The 22,548-nt window shown below is 42.5% G+C and overlaps 1 pseudogene; it reads left to right on the top strand.

Annotated features, from left to right (window-relative positions):
* The window catches only part of LOC121544484, a 244,163-nt pseudogene that overhangs the window by 130,490 nt on the left and 91,125 nt on the right, over window positions 1-22,548 (top strand).

Below are 22,548 nucleotides of genomic sequence, written 5' to 3'. Positions count from 1 at the left end.
TGTGTGTGTGTGTGTGTGTGTGTGTGTGTGTGTGTGTGTGTGTGTGTGTGTGTGTGTGTGTGTGTATACGGGTCTGAGCAGGGTAATATAGGCATAAACAACTCCCCATGTCATTGAATATGACATCTTTAAAAACACTGTGGGCTTATAGGTAGATGGATGGGTTTAGACTGCATGGCATTGACTGTCCTCCAACAATAGGTGTGGGGGGGAGAGAGAGAGAGAGAGAGAGAGAGAGAGAGAGAGAGAGAGAGAGAGAGAGAGGAGAGAGAGAGAGGAGAGAGAGAGAGAAGAGAGAGAGAGGAGAGAGAGAGAGAGAGAGAGAGAGAGAGAGAGAGAGAAATGGAAAGATTGAGAGATGGGGGAGGTAGAAGGGGAAAGAAAAAAGAGGGGAGAGAGAGGGTATGGAGAAAGGGATGACAGTGACAGGAGAGAGGTGAGGACTATGGAGAATGGGATGACAGTGACAGGAGAGAGATGTGGACTATGGAGAAAGGGATGACAGTGACAGGAGAGAGATGTGGACTATGGAGAAAGGGATGACAGTGACAGGAGAGAGATGTGGACTATGGAGAAAGGGATGACAGTGACAGGAGAGAGATGTGGACTATGGAGAAAGGGATGACAGTGACAGGAGAGAGATGTGGACTATGGAGAAAGGGATGACAGTGACAGGAGAGAGATGTGGACTATGGAGAAAGGGATGACAGTGACAGGAGAGAGATGTGGACTATGGAGAAAGGGATGACAGTGACAGGAGAGAGATGTGGACTATGGAGAAAGGGATGACAGTGACAGGAGAGAGAGGGTATGAACAATACAAATAAGAGAATAGGGAGAGATGCTGAGAGAATGAAAGAGGTAGAGTGTGTGTTTGTGCAGGAGTGTGTGTGTCTGTGTGTGTGTGCGCGCGTCTGTCGGGGTGGGGGGAGTCGGCTGACTGAATGAAAAGGCAGACGGTGACCTTCTGCAGTCCTGTTTAGCATGCGGAATATTCTCCTGCACTTGACCTCTCACCTATACAGAGAGAGAGAGGGGAACCGTATATGTATCCGTCTCTATAACTTAGTGTGTGTGCATGTGTGTGTGTGTGTGTGTGTATGTACGTATGCCCTGGCCCTTTCTCTCTCAATCTGTGTGAAAGCCATTAGAGCCCCTGACCACCATCACTTAAGACCCACCGCAGGAGGGCACCGTGCCACACACACACACACACACAGGAGAGAGGAAGGAGAGGGTGAATGAATAAGTCAGAATAAAGAAGAGTGTATGCAGACAGTGTGTTAGAGGGAGAGTGAGGCCAGCAGGTTAGGTTGAGATGCACTGATCTCTCTCTCAGGGAAATGTCAGCACTTTACTGATGATCACACAAGGTAAAAGGACAAGGAGAATACATAGAAGAGATAGAAGTACAGTTAGGAAAAAAGGTTCCAAAAGGGTTATTTGGCTGTCCCCATAGGAGAACCCTTTTTGATTCCATGTAGAACCCTTTTTGGTTCCAGGTATAACTATTTTGGGTTCTAACTGGAACCAAAAAGGGTTCTTCAAAGGGTTCTCCTATGGGGACAGCCGAATAACCCTTTTTTTATAGTGTACTTCTATCTCCTCCATGTATTCTCCTCAACTAACTCTCACAGTCTCACGTCAGAATTAGACATTCATCCATGTTTCTCAAATTTCAAAGTTGTTGAAAACATCACATTCCGAGGTGTTTAAGGTTAAGTTTAGGCATTAACTCCGAAATCTTAAGGTTAGGGATTAATTTAAGGTAAGGGTTAAGGTTTGGGATAGGCTTAAAACAAAAATCTAAAAAACAACTTTCTATCACTGGATTTGAACTTGCAAACTTTGGAATCAGAGACAGATGCAACTTTCTATCACTGGATTCAAACTTGCAACCTTTGTCAGATGCTTAGGCCCATCTGCCATCCCCGTTCACAAGACCCTAGCAAAACCGAAACCTACTTGAAGGTAACAGCGCTCACTGTTGCCCCTAGTGGCTGGTTTCCACATAATCTTCCAACGTCCTTAGACATTGATGGACTTCGAATACTGACTTTTATACAAAGGGTGGGTCTAATCCTGAATGCTGATTGGTTAAAACCGCATTCCAGCCGGTGTCTATTCCACAAGTTACCACCGCTTAAATCTATGATGTTAAAATACCTATTTACTCTGTTCCATCTGACAGCGCAATCCACTGTCTCATCAGCCCAGCCAGGTAATTTATAAACTTGATCTCCACTATAAAAAGCATCTAGATATTATCTCACGTTTCCTTTAGACTAACATTTCGTTTTCAACAGCGGAGATTTGTATAAACCTTGCTGTCTGTCTCTCCGACATTTGCAACATTGTTTCAATATTCAAATTGGATCTCCAGCTGTCCAATGGTAATGAACGTATCGGGAGTCGGGATGAGAAAGACAGGTAGGCAGCTTTTCTCAGCCAGTCGAAATCATGAATCAGCATCATTTTTATGGATAAATACAAAGAACTATCAATAGAAAACAGGTCAAATGAAACAAAGTGCAGCTAGTTTGCAGTCTTTCCATCTTCAGTTTGAAGTGATTGTGTTAGCTGTGTTGTTGGCTAGCTCTTGAACAACAGTGTCCTGATGAGAGAGCACATTTTCTATGCCAGGTAAAATTGCGCAACATTAGTTCATTGCAATGGATGTATCCAAATAAATGTTACTACAAAACAGCTTAAACAAATGAAAATGCAGCTACTTTGTTGTTATTCTGGCTGCACTGTTTGACGTGACTTTAAGTTAGCCGTAGTTGGCTAGCTAGCAAGCAAGGGATAAGAATGTTGCCAGCCAGTATGGCAATGGAACATTTAGAATGAACGACAGGGTCGCGTCTCTGGCAACCGAACCGATAGAACAAACGACCAGCCGGCTTCGGAAGCAACCCTAGATGTGTGTCGGGATTATATCTTGTGGAAGGATGAAATAGTATGAATAAATTCATCAAAATAACTTTTTTAATGAAAATATGTCAATCATTATTTGAATATGTTGGTAATCTGTTGTATAAAAGTGATAATGCCCTCGAAGCTGGTGTTTGGAGGATATATTGGCACAGTTTGCCGGCCCTAACAACAACCGTGCCAATATATCCTCCAAACACCGGCTTCTCAGCCATTATCACTTAAGTATCACAGGTGACCTGGCTGATTCTCCTTGTCCTTTTACCTCTTTTTTCCATAGTGTACACACACCCACACAAGAACACACACACGAGCGCACCCACACACACACAGCCACACACACACAGACACACACATACAGAAGCGAGAGAGAAATCAGAAACTGGTGAGAGAAAGAAGTGATGAGAGGAAGAAATTAAGAGAGAGAATGTTGGAGAGAAAGAAACAGAAAGAAAGGAAGAGATAGACGTATTGAGAGAGACAGAGAACAAGAGAGAAATAAAATAGAGAATCGAGAGTGATTAGAGAGAGAAGAAAAACAGGAGCTTTGCTGTAATTTGACATTACAGATGATATCTCTCTCCGTCTCTCTCCTTTGAGGCTGTAATTGTGGCCTGTGAGCTGAGAGGTATTGCCCTGTTAGCAGAATCCTAATAGGCGCGGTGGAGGGATCATATGTGTTCAATACTCTTTTGTTGTGTTGCATCCTGCCTGTGAGAAAGGTTGAGAGGCCTGCCTGCCTGCTGTATATGCACAAAACAATATCAGCAGAAACACTCACTCTCCTCTCCCCCCACTCTGCCCTCGCTTGGCCAACACACACATACACACGCACAGGCAGGCATGCACACACACACTTTCCTGTCCAACACACGCTGAGAGTACACACACTTACACACATCAGATTTGGGCTTCAGAGACAGATTTTTTTTCCCATGGCTTAATGTCACTTTGTTACTCTTTAAAATTATTATACAGTTTTCATTTGACATTTATTTTACCCTAGAGATGTAGGATCTTAATTTGAGCCAGTTTGCTACAGCAGGAAAATAATACTGCAACAACAGGAATGTGAATTATTATGTGGATTATAATTTATGGACATTTTTGTAAGGGTTGATACATTTTTCGTCTCAAATTTCTAAGTGAAAATTAAAAACTTAAGAAGCTTCTTTAAACCTCATATTACATTTCCTGCATTGCATGAAGGTTATCCTGCAACAGGGTGATAATTATGATCCTGTATGATTTGATGTCTTCTGTGTATTTTTTGTGAGTATTATTATTATTATTATTTTATGAAATCCAGCAAATAATTATGAAATCATTGTATAAAAACTCCCCTCTGGTTTCACTACCCAAAACTATATAATTAATTACTGCCACTATCGACACAGTATATATCAGCTGATGAATGTGATAGATTAGTTAGTCAGGCTAATTGTACAGTAACACAGTCATCCGTCATACACAACACACCATACATGCATCACTTTTAAAAATGGCCCACACTGAAGGTGTAACTGGTGGTCCTAAGGGGCGTGGCATCTTGAGTCGTAGGCCAATTAGAATTGTAAATGGTCTTAAGGGAGTGGCTTTCTCTGGGGGTTTGGGCCAATTAGAACAAGAACATATACACTGTGTGTACAAAACATTAGGAACACCTTCCTAATATTGCGTTGCACCCCCTTTTGCCTTCAGAACAGCCTCAATTCGTTGGGGAATGGACTCTACAACGTGTCGAAAGCATTCCACAGGGATGCTGGCCCATGTTAACTCCAATGCTTCCCACAGTTGTGTCAAGTTGGCTGGATATCCTTTGTGTGGTGGATAATTCTTAATACACATGGGAATCTGTTTACCCAGCAGCAGTTCTTGACACACTCAAACCGGTGCACCTGGCACCTACTACCATACCCCGTTCAAAGGCACTTAAATATTTTGTCTTGTCCATTCACCCTCTGAATGGCACACATACACAATTCATGTCTCAATTGTCTCAAAGCTTAAAAATCCTTCTTTAACCTGTCTCCTCCCCTTCATCTACACTGATTGAAGTGGACTTAACAGGTGACATCAATAAGGGATCATAGCTTTCACCTGGATTCACCTGGTCAGTCTATGTCATGGAAAGAGCAGATGTTCCTAATGTTTTGTACACTCAGTGTAAATGTCTGTAATGATTGGAAAATGGATGCTTGTTAATAACAAAGACATTCGTAAAAAGTGTAAAAAAAATGTTTGTTCGGTTTGATACTTGTATTGTGAATGGTGCTGTGGTGTTGAGCGGTGTAATGTGGATTTAGATTTTTTATCAGAAGGGTGTAAAAACTTGTGGTTTTAAGTGAGAATGTCTCAAAGAGCATCAAAAGTCAAGTTTCTCTTCTACGTTTCTCTCCATCTCTCCCTTTCTCTATATACTGTATATCTTCTTTCTCTCTCTCTCTCTCTCTCTCTCTCTCTCTCTCTCTCTCTCTCTCTCTCTCTCTCTCTCTCTCTCTCTCTCTCTCTCTCTCTCTCTCTCTCTCTCTCTCTCTCCCCCTCTCTCTCCCTCCTGTATCCCTCATCAGATAGCTGTGTCCTCTGTTCTATATTTAGTCCACGGAAAGTCAATCCCAGCAGTGTTTGTGTGTGTGTGTGTGTGTGTGTGTGTATGTGTGTGTGTCTGTTCTGTTTCCGTCTGCTCCTGTCCGGGTGGAGGGCCCCTTGTCTGGCCTGAAACAGACTTTCTGAACAGCCAGGAGGTCTCTGCCACACGCACACACACACAGTGTGGCCGCATAGTAGTTGGGGAAATGGACCAGTATAAATGAGGTCTGGGGTTCAAACGTTCTACTGTTCTGCCCTTGAGCTACTCAGGCATGTGTCAAAGTCCTGCTATATGAAGAAAATACATACACTGATGCTCTCTCCCTCCCCCCTCTCTTTTTCTCCCCCCCTATTTTCCTTATCTCTCTCTTTCCCTCACTCTTTCCCTCCCTCTCTCTCTCTCTCTCCTTCCCTCTCTCCTTCCCACACTCCCTTGTTCTCTCTCTTCTTCCAGGTGGTCTCGTCCTGGGCAGGTGAATGAGGTGTTAGAGTTCAACTGTGTGTACCTGTCAGTAGAAGGGGAGGAGCCAGTGTGTGTTTATAACAGCTCTGAACTGTTTGAAGGCCACACCCTCCGTAACCTGACACCAGGAACCACCTACAGCTTCATTGTTGCTATGGGGACACACCATAGAGATAGCTAGAGGACGCAACATTATATCTGTCCCATTATTGAGGTCATCTCTATTTTGAAGTACTTCTTCTATGAGTTGGTAAACAAACTGAAAGGTTGTGTACTGCCACCTGGAGTGTGTTTTCTGAACAGGTATAAAGCCAAGGTTGGCGATTTACTGCCACCTGCAGTTATGGAATGTTTGCTCATGAGTACAATTCATTGGCTGATCCCTCCTGATGACCTGGATGGAATTATGTGATCCTTTGTTAACCCATAGGAAGTCCCACCAAGTTGACTACTTCAAAATTGTGAAAGTCCTTAATGGTGCTGCCCATGCTAAATTTCACTTTTAGGCACTAGAGTCCTCTATCTTTCTCCGTGGTACACACACATTATTTCATACAAATCAAATTTGATTTGATTTGATATTATCCCCTGCGTATTTATTTGGACAGTGAAGCTAAAACTTTTAATTGTCTCCATACTCCAGCATATTGGATTTGAGATCAACTGTTTTATATGACGCGACAGTACAGAATGTCACCTTTTATTTGAGGGTATTTTCATACATATCTATTTTACCGTTTAGAAATGAAGCGCTTCATGTATCTAGTCCCCTATTTTGAAGGTGTCATAAAGATGTGGACAAATTCACTTATAGTGTATTAAATTTAGTCAAAAGTTAAGTATTTGGTCCCATATTTCTAGCACACAATGACTACATCAAGCTTGTGACTCTACAAACTGGATTCATTTGCAGTTTGTTTTGGTTGTGTTTCAGATTATGTTGTGCCCAATAGAAATTAATGGTAAATAATGTATTGTGTCATTTTGGAGTCACTTTTATTGTAAATAAGAATAGAATGTGTTTCTGAACACTTTTACATTAATGTGGATGTACCATTTTTACGGATAATCATGAATGAATCGTGAATAATGATGAGTGAGAAGGTTACAGAGGCATAAATATCATACCCCCCCAAAAATGCTAACCTTCCCTGTTATTGGTGATGCTGAGAGGTTATCATGTTTCCAGCAAGACAATAACCTCAAGCACATGTCAAAATCCACAAAGAAATGGTTAAACATTTGAGAAAAAAGACTCAGTGCCGTTATCCTCGCAAACTGAGGTAATGAAAGTTATTGAAAACAGGGGTACCAATAATTTTAACCCCTATCTTTTTCATATATTTTTTTAACAAAATCTCCTTATCTAAGCAATTGTATTAGTATAAAAGAGCATAATCAAAAACAAAAAAAATGTGAGCATACAATATACTGTAGCTCAGTACTAGTATTATTTATTTCATATAGTCTTTTTTGCTCATCTTTATCAAGAGTGCCAATAATTATGGACCTGACTGTGTATGTGTGTGTTTCCTATGTATTTAGGCATGTACAGGTGGAGGCTGTTCCATCAGTCCCCCTAGCGAGGCTTACAGAGGAGAGTACTCCGGAGAACATCCCTGCCCCCTCCGTCACCCCTCTCTGCCCCACGCCCTCAACATCACCTGGACACCCCCAGGCACACCCAACGGTAAGGGGGTGGGGAGGGGTTGTGAGGTCAAAGGGGGGAAGAGGGGGGTAATGCAGGGATGTGGTACTTGTCTTCAATTGATAATGGGTTAGGGTGACATTTTACCAGAGGAAAGATGCAGAAATGTTTATCAGAATTGTCGGATTCATTTAATTTACTTGACACGGCAGTTGAAACTAGATGGTCAAATAAAGTGTCACGGGAGGATGGGGAAGTTGGCAAGGTGTGAGGAGGTATACACACCTTGTATTTGTACACACACCTCAAGCTCCAAAATATTTTAACACAGAGAGATGTTTTCTGAAATTGACGGTGTCATTTCAAATACTAGTCACAGCAATCAAAATCTGTTTGGAATACTACACACGTCACAGACACTTTTAGATGAATGATTGTAAAAGTCTCGTGAGGAATATAGACAGTGAGAGAGCAAGCGAGAGAGAGAGAGAGATGATAAGCGCTAGCTGCTTCTTTAAGTGGATGGCAAGTGCTCTCTTTTGACTGAAGCTGTGAACTGCAGGCTGGGACCACACTGCCATAAGAGATCCTCACTCACACACGTCATTGAGCAGATGCTCTTACCAAACAATGTATGGTAAGTGTATAGAATAAAGCATCACAAGTAAAACTATTCTGAGTTTGATTAGAAATATGGGGGACATATGACATATTGGTATCAGACTGTATAGGAAGAAAGCTATCTGTAGCTACACATGTATTGTCAGGCGATTCTACATGATGGTTTGCTATATTCCCTTAGAAGAAAACACACAGCTAAACATGAGACTCGCTCTTAGCTTGCTCTTGTATATTTGAGCATGTCAACATTTTATTGTAGTCAATACTCTTACTTTTAAAAATATTGAATTAGCTTTTGGTGGTGAATATTTTGATATCAAAAGAGAAGCGTATTTGTTTTATTGGAACACTTAATTTCATTTGTCTGCTAAAAAAATATCTTTGTCTAAGATCATTCTACATTCTGCAATTTTTCCCATTCTTAAAAAGCCTTCCGAATCTCGTCACCACTTAAATGAATTAGATTTTTAAAAAACAATGATCTCGAATAAATACTCTCAATGAAAAGACTAAAGAATTCCTGAAGACTTCCTCTTTACCATTTCATTTCAATTAATGCATAATAAAACCTCTCTGTTCTGCCATCTCAATGAACGCCTGTAGCACAGTATCATGTTCAACGTGTGTGTATAACGTGTGCATGATGTGTAAAGCATATGTGTGTGTGGGATGTATGAGATGTGTGTATAATGCGTATAATATAGTGTGAGTATCTTTCACTCCATAAACCCTCCACGCCTATTAGATGTGATAAATGACAGCATCGCTAATCTGACAGCCATTTATTATGGAAAAAAAACTTCATCACAATTACCCGATTATCTCGCACTTAAAACGCCTTCAAATGGCTTTAATTCTTGTTAAAGGATGTGTCGTATTATTATTTTAGCCTGGCTGCTCACAATATGGAGTCAATATGTAGTCTATGTGATTTGCTTGGTTTCACACTACTAGAAGTCTGGAGGAGTTTTTCCCAATTTTCCCTGGGATTTGTTGGCTAATCCCGCTGGGGATTAAAGTGTGGGAAACATGGAGACAAGCAGGAGAATAAGCCTGTTATGTATTAGGCTTTATATCAACCTGGGCTTATTACAACACTCTTACAGCCTCGGATTCACTGGTGCCATGTCCCAAATGGCACCCTAGTCCCTATGTAGTGCACGTAGGGCTCGGGTCAAAAGTAGTGCACTACATAGGGAATAGGGTGCCATTTTGGATGCAACCCTAGTGTGGAGATGTATTAGTGTCTGCTTTGTGTCTTTATTTCTTTACACAGACGTGAAATGGTTTTCTCTGGGCAGACGCATAATTAAAACAGAATAGGTTCTTACCACAAACATGATCTTTTGAGCCCCATATGCATTTTGATGGAGGAAGAAGAGACTTTGGCCCCCATGCTGTTTCATTATGTGCCTGTAATAATGTTAGGATTATTCCTTGTGATTTCATTTACTGACGGTTGTGTGTGTGTGTTTTTGTGCGCGCGCTTGTATGCCTGTGCATGCACGCTTGAATGTGTGTATGTCAGTGGAGGCTGCTGAGGGGAGGACGGCTCATAATAATGGCTGGTATGGAGTCAATGTAATGGTATCAACCACATGTAAACCACGTGTTTAATGCGTTTGATACCATTCCATTGACTCCATTCCAGCCATTATTATGAGGCGTCCTCCCCTCAGCAGCCTCCACTGGTGTATGTGTGTGCGCTTGTGTGTGTGTGTTCATGCATACTTTTTTGCCTGTACATTATTGAATGTGTGTGTGTGTGTGTGTGTGTTCTTCTCCTGTCCTCTAGGAGTGATCAGCAGCTATGGTATGTGGATGAATGCTGTGCTGGTCCAGAACTCTGACTCCCTGTGGTTCTCTGTTGACAATCTGTCTCACTGGAATCTACACAGGCCTGTACTGCGCAGGGCTGTGCCCTCGGACCACTGATGAGTCACACGCACGCTCACACACACACACAAACACGCGATCATACACACACACACAAACTTGGTGTCCATGCGCTAGGCCTTTTGTTGCGTACAATATATTTGCATTATGATAATGCTGCTTACATGTGTGTGTAACCATGGTTTACTGTGTATGTCTGAGTGTGCATGTGTATACGTGTGTGCGTTAGGCAGCTTGACGTTTATTGGGATTAATCTTGTCCTGGAGGCAGAACTGAGTGATTTTCGCTAGATGGGCCAGCTGCAAAGTCAAAATTGGCTATATTGTAAAAATACATGAAAACAGAAATGAGTTTTTTGGTCTTAATTTAAGGTTAGGATTAGGCATTAGGTTTAGCAGTGTGTTTAAGGTTAGTATTAAGGTTATAGGTTTAAAATCAGACTTTGTGACTTTGCGGCTGTGCCAGCTAGTGACCACTCTGCAGAGCTGCCTCCAGAACAAGATTCATGATGAAAAACGCTAACCTGCGGGTGTCTGCTGGCAGAAGTCGGCATAAAGGTGATCTATTCTGGGGGCTAAATAAATGGCCGTCTGGTGACAATGACATTTGGTAGAAATGCCACTCGGGGAGGCCTGGGATGGGATGGGATGGGCTCTCCTCCAACATGGCTATATATATTTAGTCTCATACACAGATCTATCAATGCAGCATGGGCTAAAGAGGGGAAGACAGGGTGAGGGCAGGGTGAGGGCAGGGTGAGGGGTGAGATGGGAAAGGGAGATAGGCAGGGGAAGTAGAGGGGCATGGGAGACACAGGAAGGGATCAGGGAAAACATTATGTGATTTCTGATCTGTGAGTAATTGGTTTGTAAAAGTTATTTTCAAGTTGATTGATTGATGATGATGATAATGATGATGAGAATTATGATGAGAATGTTTCTTTGTGTATGTGTGAATCAAATCAAAATAAAATAACATTTTATTTGTCACATGTTTCGTAAACGACAGGTGTAGACTAAAGCCGAAATCACATGGCGAGACACAAGTCAACGGTGTGAAATTTGCGTGCGAGAGTAGCCAGCATCAATTCACATACACTGCGTAGCGTATGCTAACGTAATTGTCGTGAGAATCCATAATAAACAGTTGTATTTGTTCACTATGTAGCCCCTCTGAGTTTTTGTTGTGAGTTCCTTTTGACTCACAATAGATGTCATACGGAAGCCACCGTACCTGTGCTAAATTGTTGTTTCTTTGCTAGCTCGTGAGGATGTTGTAGTTAATAAACCTGAGTTGTTTATAAACAAAGAAAGTCTTGTTCTTCTTTAGTATTCTCTCTTGAAATCGGAGTCCTCGAGTTTTCCAGCCGTAGCCTGCCTAGGCTATATGGCTTTGATCAAAATCAACACAGGGCTCGAACTCACGAGGCTCAGAGATTGAGCGTGCTGCTTAAACCATTGTGCCACAGTAGTTCACAGATAATACCTAAACTTAACCCTCTGAATTGTTTCTGTTTTTACCCTGTAATCACGTGGCATTAACCCTGTAATCACGCAGTTTAAAGGGTCAAAAATCAATATTCATCCAATTACGGCAAATCCCGAAGTGAAACTATGAGTTCAGCTTGCTTGGGCACAAGGACAATGGTGGTTTGCTTGAAACATGTAGCTATTACATTTGGGTCAGACACTTGCCAGCTGGTCAGCACATGCTCTGAGTATGCGTCCTGGTAATCCGTCTGGCCCCGCGGCCTTGTGCATGTTAACCTGTTTAAAGGTCTTACTCACATCGGCTATGGAGAGCGAGATCACACAGTCATCCGGAACTACTGGTGCTCTCATGCAGGGTTCAGTGTTGCTTGCCTCGAAGCGAGCATAAAAGGCATTTAGCTCGTCTGGTAGGCTCGCGTCACTGGGCAGCTCGCAGCTGGGTTTCCCTTTGTAATCCATGAACATTTGCAAGCCCTGCCACATCCGACAAGCATCAGAGCCAGCAGAGTAGGATTCGATCACAGTCCAGTATTGAAGTTTTGCCTGTTTGATGGCTCGTCGGAGGCCATAGCGGGATTTCTTATGAGCGTCCGGATTAGTGTCCCTCTCCTTGAAAGCGGCAGCTCTAGCCTTTAGCTCAGTGCGGATGTTGCCTGTAATCCATGACTTTTGGTTGGGATATGTACGTATGGTCACTGTGGGGATGACGTCGTCGATGCACTTGTTAATGAAGCCGGTGACTGATGTGGTAAACTCCTCAATATTATCAGATGAATCCCGGAACCTATTCCAGTCTGTGCTAGCGAAACCGTCCTGTAGCTTAGCGTCCACTTCATCGGACCACTTCCGTATTGAGCGCATCACTGGTACTTCTTGTTTGAGTTTTTGCTTGTAAACTACGCTTTGATCCTATTATTGCTCACATAATTTCTGTTTGGATCAAAATTGAAAAACGATGTAACTGGGAATCAAAATGGCATACTCATACTCCAATATTTCACAATAATGCCTTGCGATCTGGAGGGCAGCCTTTTGCATCCCCCCCCCCGTCTTTCATTTTTGTTCATTGATTTCACCTGTGTTAGTTACTCACCTGATCTCATCAGCTCCTTATTTAGTTCAGTTCATTCTGTTTATGCCTTGTGAGGTATTGTTCGTTTTGACTCTACTAAGCCTTTTCCTAGCTCGTTTGTGAGAACCAGTTATAGCCTTCAGTCCTAGTTTTGTTTCTCCTGCCTGTTTGCCTACCTGTGTATGACCATTGCCTGCCTGTGACCACGATTCCTGGTCGGCGAAATAAACACCTGCCGTGCTCTGCGTGTGAATCTACACCTTTTTCTCCCTGAGTATTCATTACAGTTATGATGAAATTGCCACCAACTCCCAACTGTTCACTGTGTCCCCTAAATCAGGTAGGCACATTCCTTCATATGATGTAAGAGTGCCCTGCAATTAAATGCTTCTGGGACAAAGTTACAAAATTAATTTAGAAGTGCATGAATGTAAATATTAAATGTGTTGCATCTGCTATGCTACTTAACGATGATAGCTCCTTGAATCTCTCAATCAATCAGAGACGATCACCTCACTCTCTCCCAATCTGCCAGTGGATACAGTTACTATTAGAAGTTATTATATTTGAATTATCGACAGCGAGAATTAATGGTGCTAGTTAAGGAACAATTAAGGCCTGGACAAATATACTTGACTCTGTAAAGAATAATCTCAAGTCTTAAAGCCCAACACATACAAATAAACAATCTACAGTGCCTTCAGAAAGTATTCATACCCCTTGACCTATTCCACATTTTATTGTGTTACAGCCTGAATTCAAAATGGATTAAATCATTTTTTTTCTCACACCCATCTACACACAATACCCCATAATGGCAAAGTGAAAACATGTTTTTAGAAAATTCTGAAAATGTATTGAAAAATAAATATAGAAATATGTAATTTACAGAAGTATTCACACCCCTGAGTCAATACTTTGTACAAGCACCTTTGGCAGTGATTAGAGCTGTGAGTCTTTCTGGGTAAGTCTCTAAGAGCTTTCCACACCTGGATTGTGAAACATTTGCCAATTATTATTTTCAAAATTCTTCAAGCTCCATCAGATTGTTTATTAGTCATTGCTAGACAACCATTTTGAGGTCTTGACATAGATTTTAATGTAGATTTAAGTCAAAACTGTAACTCGGCTTCTGTCTTCTTGGTAAGCAACTTCAGTGTAGATTTGGCCTTGTGTTTTAGGTTATTGTCCTGCTGAAAGGTGCATTCATCTCCCAGTGTCTGGTGGAAAGCAGACTGAACCAGGTTTTCCACTAGGATTGTGCATGTGCTTAGCTCCATTTAGTTTATTTTTTATCCTGAAAAACCAATTAACATGATACAGCCACCACTATGCTTGAAAATATGGAGAGTGGTACTCAGTAATGTGTTGTTTTGGAATTCTTTCCGGCAACTAAGTTGGGAAGAACGCCTGTATATTTGTATTGACTGGGTGTATTGAGACACACCATACAAAGTGTAATGAAATACTTCACCATGCTCAAAAGGATGTTCAATGTCTGTTTTTTTTTACTCCTGAACTTATTTAGGCTTGCCACAACAAAGGAGTTGAATACTTGACTGAATACATTTCAGCTTTTCATTTGTAAACATCTCTAAAAACAGAATTCCACTTTGACATTATGGGGTATTGTGTGAAGGCCAGTGACCAAACAAAATCTCAATTTAATCAATTTAAAATTTAGGCCATAACACAACAAAATGTGGAAAAACTCAAGGGGTGTGAATACTTTCTGAAGGCACTGTATAAAGCCCAACACATACATACATACAAGGTTGACGGGAGGGTGGATGTGTATGTACTTTTTGAAGAGTATTGCTTTTCCATGTTCAGCCACAACTCAGAAAAACATAGGATATTACATGTTTCGCTGCTAGGAAAATCTTGAACGGAGCTCGTCCAATTTGTACGTTCGCCAACAAAACATATGGCGATCTCGATGCTCGCCGACGTAGTCTAATCATGACGCCTCCTCGCTTGCCTTGCTTCCTCGTTCGAGTCCCGGGGATCAGGGCCTGGTCCCTGGTAAGCATAACGTCCTGAGATGCCGCATCGTTAAAGTAGAAATCTTCATCCAAATCGAGGTTAGTGATCGCTGTTCTGATATCCAGAAGCTGTTTTCGGTCATAGGAGATGGCGGAAACATAATGTACAAAAAAAGTTACGGTCAGCGTAAAAAAACACACTAAATAACAGCATTTATCAGGAGTAAGACGGCAGCCATCCACTGCAGCGCCATTTTTTGTATTTGTGTGTGTGTGCATGAGAGTGTGTATGTACAGTGCATTCGGAAAATATTCAGACCCCTTGACTTTTTCCACATTTTGTTACATTACAGCCTTATTATAAAATGTATTAAATAAAACATTTGTACAGGTGTGCCAAGTTTGTAGCGTCATACCCAAAAAGACTCGAGGCTCCAATCGCTGCCAAAGGTGCTTCAACAAAGTACTGAGTAAAGGGTCTGAATACTTATGTAAATGTAATATTTCAGTTATTTCTTTATATACTTTTGCAAACATTTCTAAAAAACTTTTTTTTGCTTTGACGTTATGGGGTATTGTGTGTAGATTGATGAGGGAAAAAATATTTAAACCATTGTAGAATAAGGCTGTAACGTAACAAAATGTGGAAAAGGTCAAGGGGTCTGAATACTTTCCTAATGCACTGTATATCATGAATAAGTACAGTCCCAGTCAAAAGTTTGGACACACCTACTCATTCAAGGGTTTTTCTTTATTTGTACTATTTTCTACATTGTAGAATAATAGTGAAGACATCAGAACTATGAAATAACACATGGAATCATGTAGTAACGAAAAAAGTGTTAAACAAATCAAAATATATTTTATATTTGAGATTCTTCAAAGTAGCCACCCTTTGCCTTGATGACAGCTTTGCACACTCTTGTCATTCTCTCAACCAGCTTCATGAGGTAGTCACCTGGAATTCATTTCAATTAACAGGTTTGCCTTGTTAAAAGTTAATTTGTGGAATTTCTTTCCTTCTTAATGCGTTTGAGTCAATCAGTTGTGTTGTGACAAGGTAGGGGTGGTATACAGAAGATGGCCCTATTTGGTAAAAGACCATATTATGGCAAGAACAGCTCAAATAATCAAAGAGAAACGACAGTCCGTCATTACTTTAGGACATGGAAGGTCAGTCAATCCGGAAAATTTCAAGAACAAGTTTCTTCAAGTGCAGTCGCAAAAACCATCAAGCACTATGATGAAACTGGCTCTCATGAGGACCGCCACATGAAAGGAAGACCCAGAGTTACCTCTGCTGCAGAGGATAAGTTCATTAGTCGCTTCCGCATTGTCTCCGTACTGCTGTGCTGTTTGTTGCTACTTGGCTACCTGCCAAACTATTCACGTTTTACTTTTAATAAAGCGTTTAATCAATCTTTGTGTTCAACAAATTTACCAACTTTTAGTTTTGTCCTCACTCATCTTTTTTCGTTAAACTTTTTCACCCGGACGCTTATCCCGAGACAGAAGAGTCATTTTCCTGTGCGTTTTAGCTGCCAACTTTACGTTATTTTCCTTTTTTCCATCGCAACTTTTTTCCCTTATTCAACTTTTTCACTCGGACGCTTTATCTGGACATGGTTCATCAACATCTTCAACAGCCGAGCTAAGTAGTAACATTAACATGATGTCTTCTAATTGCAGTCGCTGTACTCATAATATACAGGGAGAACGATCGCCTTACGGCGAAAATAGCTGTGCTACAAGCCCAGCTTCAGACGCAATCGTTAGGCAAGGGTAATCTCAGTGTGGAAAGGAAGAAACAGCGTCTGTGCCACCAGTAAGTACAGACAGTAACGTTAGTATAAATCCCCCGCACAGTCCCCCCGCAGCCGGACAACTTTCTCATGGCTTCTGGAGGGAAATACTGTTGGAATGCTCAACCGGTGTCGCTCATTCAGCCGACAGAAACCTTCAACCGGTTTTTCCCCATTATGTAGCGAGTCGGAGTCTGAGTCTGAGTCTTCTCTAGTCTCTACTCCTCCCGTTACGGTCTGAGACGCCGAAGGCTCCCACCATTAGCTCTGACAAATTGAAAACCCTAGTCATTGGCGACTCCATTACCCGCAGTATTAGACTTAAAACGAATCACCCAGCGATCATACACTGTTTACCAGGGGGCAGGGCTACCGACGTTAAGGCTAATCTAAAGATGGTGCTGGCTAAAGCTAAAACTGGCGAGTGTAGAGAGTATAGAGATATTGTTATCCACGTCGGCACCAACGATGTTAGGATGAAACAGTCAGAGGTCACCAAGTGCAACATAGCTTCAGCTTGTAAATCAGCTTAGAAAGATGTGTCGGCATCGAGTAATTGTCTCTGGCCCCCTCCCAGTTAGGGGAAGTGACGAGCTCTACAGCAGAGTCTCAGCACTTAATCGCTGGTTGAAAACTGTTTTCTGCCCCTCCCAAAAGATAACATTTGTGGATAATTGGCCCTCTTTCTGGGACTCACCCACAAACAGGACCAAGCCTGACCTGCTGAGGAGTGACGGACTCCATCCTAGCTGGAGGGGTGCTCTCCTCTTATCTACCAACATAGATAGGGCTCTAACTCCTCTAGCCCCACAGTGAAATAGGGTGCAGGCCAGGCAGCAGGCTGTTAGCCAACCTGCCAGCTTAGTGGAGTCTGCCAATAGCACAGTCAGTGTAGTCAGCTCAGCCATACCCATTGAGACTGTGTCTGTGCCTCGACCTAGGTTGGGCAAAACTAAACATGGCGGTGTTCACCCTAGCAATCTTATTAGGATAAAGACCTCCTCCATTCCTGCCATTATTGAAAGAGATCGTGATACCTCACATCTCAAAATAGGGTTACTTAATGTTAGATCCCTCACTTCAAAGGCAGTCATAGTCAATGAACTAATCACTGATCATAATCTCGATGTGATTGGCCTGACTGAAACATGGCTTAAGCCTGATGAATTTGCTGTGTTAAATGAGGCCTCACCTCCTGGTTACACTAGTGACCATATTCCCCGTGCATCCCGCAAAGGCGGAGGTGTTGCTAACATTTACGATAGCAAATTTCAATTTACAAAAAAAAAATGGCGTTTTCATCTTTTGAGCTTCTAGTCATGAAATCTATGCAGCCTACTCAATCACTTTTTATAGCTACTGTTTACAGGCCTCCTGGGCCATATACAGCGTTCCTCTCTGAGTTTCCTGAATTCCTATCAGACCTTGTAGTCATAGCAGATCATATTCTAATTTTTGGTGATTTTAATATTCACATGGAGAAGTCCACAGACCCACTCCCAAAGTCTTTCGGAGCCATTATCGACTCAGTGGGTTTTGTCCAACATGTCTCTGGACCTACTCACTGCCACAGTCATACTCTGGACCTAGTTTTGTCCCATGGAATAAATGTTGTAGATCTTAATGTTTTTCCACAAAATCCTGGACTATCGGACCACCATTTTATTACATTTGCAATCGCAACAAATAATCTGCTCAGACCCCAACCAAGGAGCATCAAAAGTCGTGCTATAAATTCTCAAACAACACAAAAATTCATTGATGCCCTTCCAGACTCCTTCTGCCTACCCAAGGACGTCAGAGGACAAAAATCAGTTAACCACTTAACTGAGGAACTCAATTTAACCTTCGCAATACCCTAGATGCAGTTGCACCCCTAAAAACGAAAAACATTTGTCATAAGAAACTAGCTCCCTGGTATACAGAAAATACCCAAGCTTTGAAGCAAGCTTCCAGGAAATTGGAACGGAAATGGCGCCACACCAAACTGGAAGTCTTCCGACTAGCTTGGAAAGACAGTACCGTGCAGTACCGAAGAGCCCTCACTGCTGCTCGATCATCCTACTTTTCCAACTTAATTGAGGAAAATAAGAACAATCCAAAATTTCTTTTTGATACTGTTGCAAAGCTAACTAAAAAGCAGCATTCCCCAAGAGAGGATGGCTTTCACTTCAGCAGTGATAAATTCATGAACTTCTTTGAGGAAAAGATCATGACCATTAGAAAGCAAATTACGGACTCCTCTTTGAATCTGCGTATTCCTCCAGGGCTTAGCTGTCCTGGATCTGCACAGCTCTGCGAGGGCCTGGGATCGGGAGAGACACTTAAGTGTTTTAGTACTATATCTCTTGACACAATGATGAAAATAATCATGGCCTCTAAACCTTCAAGCTGCATACTGGATCCTATTCCTACTAAACTGCTGGAAGGAGCTGCTTCCCTGTGCTTGGCCCTCCTATGTTGAACATAATAAACAGCTCTATATCCACCGGATGTGTACCAAACTCACTAAAAGTGGCAGTGATAAAGCCTCTCTTGAAAAAGCCAAACCTTGACCCGGAAAATATAAAAAACTATCGGCCTATATCGAATCTTCCATTCCTCTCAAAAATTTTTGAAAAAGCTGTTGCGCAGCAACTCACTGCCTTTCTGAAGACAAACAATGTATACGAAATGCTTCAGTCTGGTTTTAGACCCCCATCATAGCACTGAGACTGCACTTGTGAAGGTGGTAAATGACCTTTTAATGGCGTCAGACCGAGGCTCTGCATCTGTCCTCGTGCTACTAGACCTTAGTGCTGCCTTTGACACCATCGATCACCACATTCTTTTGGAGAGACTGGAAACCCAAATTGGTCTACACGGACAAGTTCTGGCCTGGTTTAGATCCTACCTGTCGGAAAGATATCAGTTTGTCTCTGTGAATGGTCTGTCCTCCGACAAATCAACTGTACATTTCGGTGTTCCTCAAGGTTCCGTTTTAGGACCACTATTGTTTTCACTATATATTTTACCTCTTGGGGATGTTATTCGAAAACATAATGTTAACTTTCACTGCTATGCGGATGACACACAGCTGTACATTTCAATGAAACATGGTGAAGCCCCAAAATTGCCCTCGCTAGAAGCCTGTGTTTCAGACATAAGGAAGTGGATGGCTGAAAACGTTTTACTTTTAAACTCGGACAAAACAGAGATGCTTGTTCTAGGTCCCAAGAAACAAAGAGATCTTCTGTTAAATCTGACAATTCATCTAGATGGTTGTAAAGTCGTCTCAAATAAAACTGTGAAGGACCTCGGTGTTACTCTTGACCCTGATCTCTCTTTTGACGAACATATCAAGACTGTTTCAAGGACAGCTTTTTTCCATCTACGTAACATTGCAAAAATCAGAAATTTTCTGTCCAAAAATGATGCAGAAAAAATTAATCCATGCATTTGTTACTTCTAGGTTAGACTACTGCAATGCTCTATTTTCCGGCTACCGGATAAAGCACTAAATAAACTTCAGTTAGTGCTAAATACGGCTGCTAGAATCCTGACTAGAACCAAGAAATTTGATCATATTACTCCAGTGCTAGCTTCCCTACACTGGCTTCCTGTTAAGGCAAGGGCTGATTTCAAGGTTTTACTGTTAACCTATAAAGCGTTACATGGGCTTGCTCCTACCTATCTTTCCGAGTTGGTCCTGCCGTACATACCAATACGTACGCTACGGTCACAAGACGCAGGCCTCCTAATTGTCCCTAGAATTTCTAAGCAAACAGCGGGAGGCAGGGCTTTCTCCTATAGATCTCCATTTTTATGGAACAGTCTGCCTACCCATGTGAGAGACGCAGACTCGGTCTCAACCTTTAAGTCTTTACTGAAGACTTATCTCTTCAGTAGGTCATATGATTGAGTGTAGTCTGGCCCAGGAGTGTGAAGGTGAACGGAAAGGCTGGAGCAACGAACAGCCCTTGCTGTCTCTGCCGGGCCGGTTCCCCTCTCCACTGGGGTTCTCTGCCTCTAACCCTGTTGCAGGGGCTGAGTCACTGGCTTGCTGGTGCTCTTTCATGCCGTCCCTGGGAGGGGTGCGTCACTTGAGTGGGTTGAGTTACTGACGTGATCTTCCTGTCTGGGTTGGCGCCCCCCTTGGTTTGTGCTGTGGTGGAGACCTCTGTGGGCTATACTCGGCCTTGTCTCAGGATTGTAGGTTGGTGGTTGGGGATATCCCCTCTAGTGGTGCGGGGCTGTGCTTTGGCGGAGTGGGTGGGGTTATATCCTTCCTGTTTGGCCCTGTCCGGGGGTTTCTTCGGATGGGGCCACAGTGTCTCGGACCGCACCTGTCTCAGCCTCCAGTATTTATGCTGCAGTAGTTTATGTGTCGGGGGCTGGGGTTAGTTGGTTATACCTGGAGTACTTCTCCTGTCTTATCCAGTGTCCTGTGTGAATTTAAGTATGCTCTCTCTAATTCTCTCGTTCTCTCTTCTCTCTGAGAACCTGAGCCCCTAGGACCATACGTCAGACTACCGGGCATGATGACACCTTGCTGTCCCCAGTCCGCCTGGCCTTGCTGCTATTCCAGTTTCAACTGTTCTGCCTGCGGCTCCGAAACCCCTACCTGTCCCAGACCTGCTGTTTTCAACTCTTTAATGATCGGCTATGAAAAGCCAACTGAGAGACCTGAGCCCTAGGACCATACGTCGGGACTACCGGCCGTGGTGACTCCTTGCTGTCCCCAGTCCGCCTGGCCTTGCTGCTATTCCAGTTTCAACTGTTCTGCCTGCGGTTATGGAACCCTACCTGTCCCAGACCTGCTGTTTTCAACTCTTAATGATCGGCTAGAAAAGCCAACTGAGATTTATTCCTGATTATTATTTGACCATGCTTGTCACTTATGAACATTTTTGAACATCTTGGCATGGTTCTGTTATAATCTCCACCCGGCACAGCCAGAAGAGGACTGGCCACCCCTCATAGCCTGGTTCCTCTCTAGGTTTCTTCCTAGGCTTTCGCCTTTCTAGGGAGTTTTTCCTAGCCACCGTGCTTCTACACCTGCATTACTAGCTGTTTGGGGTTTTAGGCTGGGTTTCTGTACAGCACTTCGAGATATTAGCTGATGTAAGAAGGGCTATATAAAATAAAATTGATTGATTAGAGTTACCAGCCTCACAAATTGCAGCCCAAATAAATGCTTCACAGTGTTCAAGTAACAGACACATCTCAACATCAACTGTTCAGAGGAGACTGTGTGAATCAGGCCTTCATGGTCGAATTGCTGCAAAGAATACATTACTAAAGGACACCAATAATAAGAAGAGACTTGCTTGGGCCAAGAAACACTAGCAATGGACATTAGACTGGTGGCAATCTGTCCTTTGGTCTGATAAGTCCAAATGTGATATTTTTTATTCCAACCGCCGTGTCTTTGTGAGACGCAGTAGGTGAACAGATGATCTCTGCATGCACCGTGAAGCATGGAGGAGGAGGTGTGATGGTGTGGAGGAACAGCCAACAAGTGCTCAGCATATGTGGGAACTCCTTCAAGACTGTTGGAAAAGCATTCCAGGTGAAGCTGGTTGAGAGAATGCCAAGAGTGTGCAAAGCTGTCATCAAGCAAAGGGTGGCTACTTTGAAGAATCTAAAACATAAAATATATTTTGATTTGTTTAACACTTTTTGGGTTACCACATGATTCCATATGTGTTATTTCATAGTTTTGATGTCTTCACTATTATTCTACAATGTGGGAAATAGTAAAAATAAAGAAAAACCCTTGAATGAGTAGGTGTGTCCAAACTTTTGACTGGTACTGTATATACAATTTTCAAACAGAAGATAGAGGTGGAGAGGGGAGTGGAGAGCGAGAGGAGAAAGTCAGTGATAGTAATCAATGCGTGTTGAGATGTTAGCGACCTCTCACAGTGAGCAGGCAGACCTGTGTGTTACAGCAGAGCTTTGATGTCTCCTTCACACAGGAACACACAGATTAGAACGAGCAGAGAGAGGGATGAGAGCCAGGGAAGAAAGAGAGAGATGGAATATTACTCTGGCTACCCACGGAC

Source organism: Coregonus clupeaformis, chromosome 29 (genome assembly GCF_020615455.1).
Source record: "Coregonus clupeaformis isolate EN_2021a chromosome 29, ASM2061545v1, whole genome shotgun sequence".
In the NCBI taxonomy this organism is placed as follows: Eukaryota; Metazoa; Chordata; class Actinopteri; order Salmoniformes; family Salmonidae; genus Coregonus; species Coregonus clupeaformis.
The sequence above is the reverse complement of the archived record's forward strand: the minus strand, read 5'-3'. Positions and strand labels throughout refer to the sequence as shown.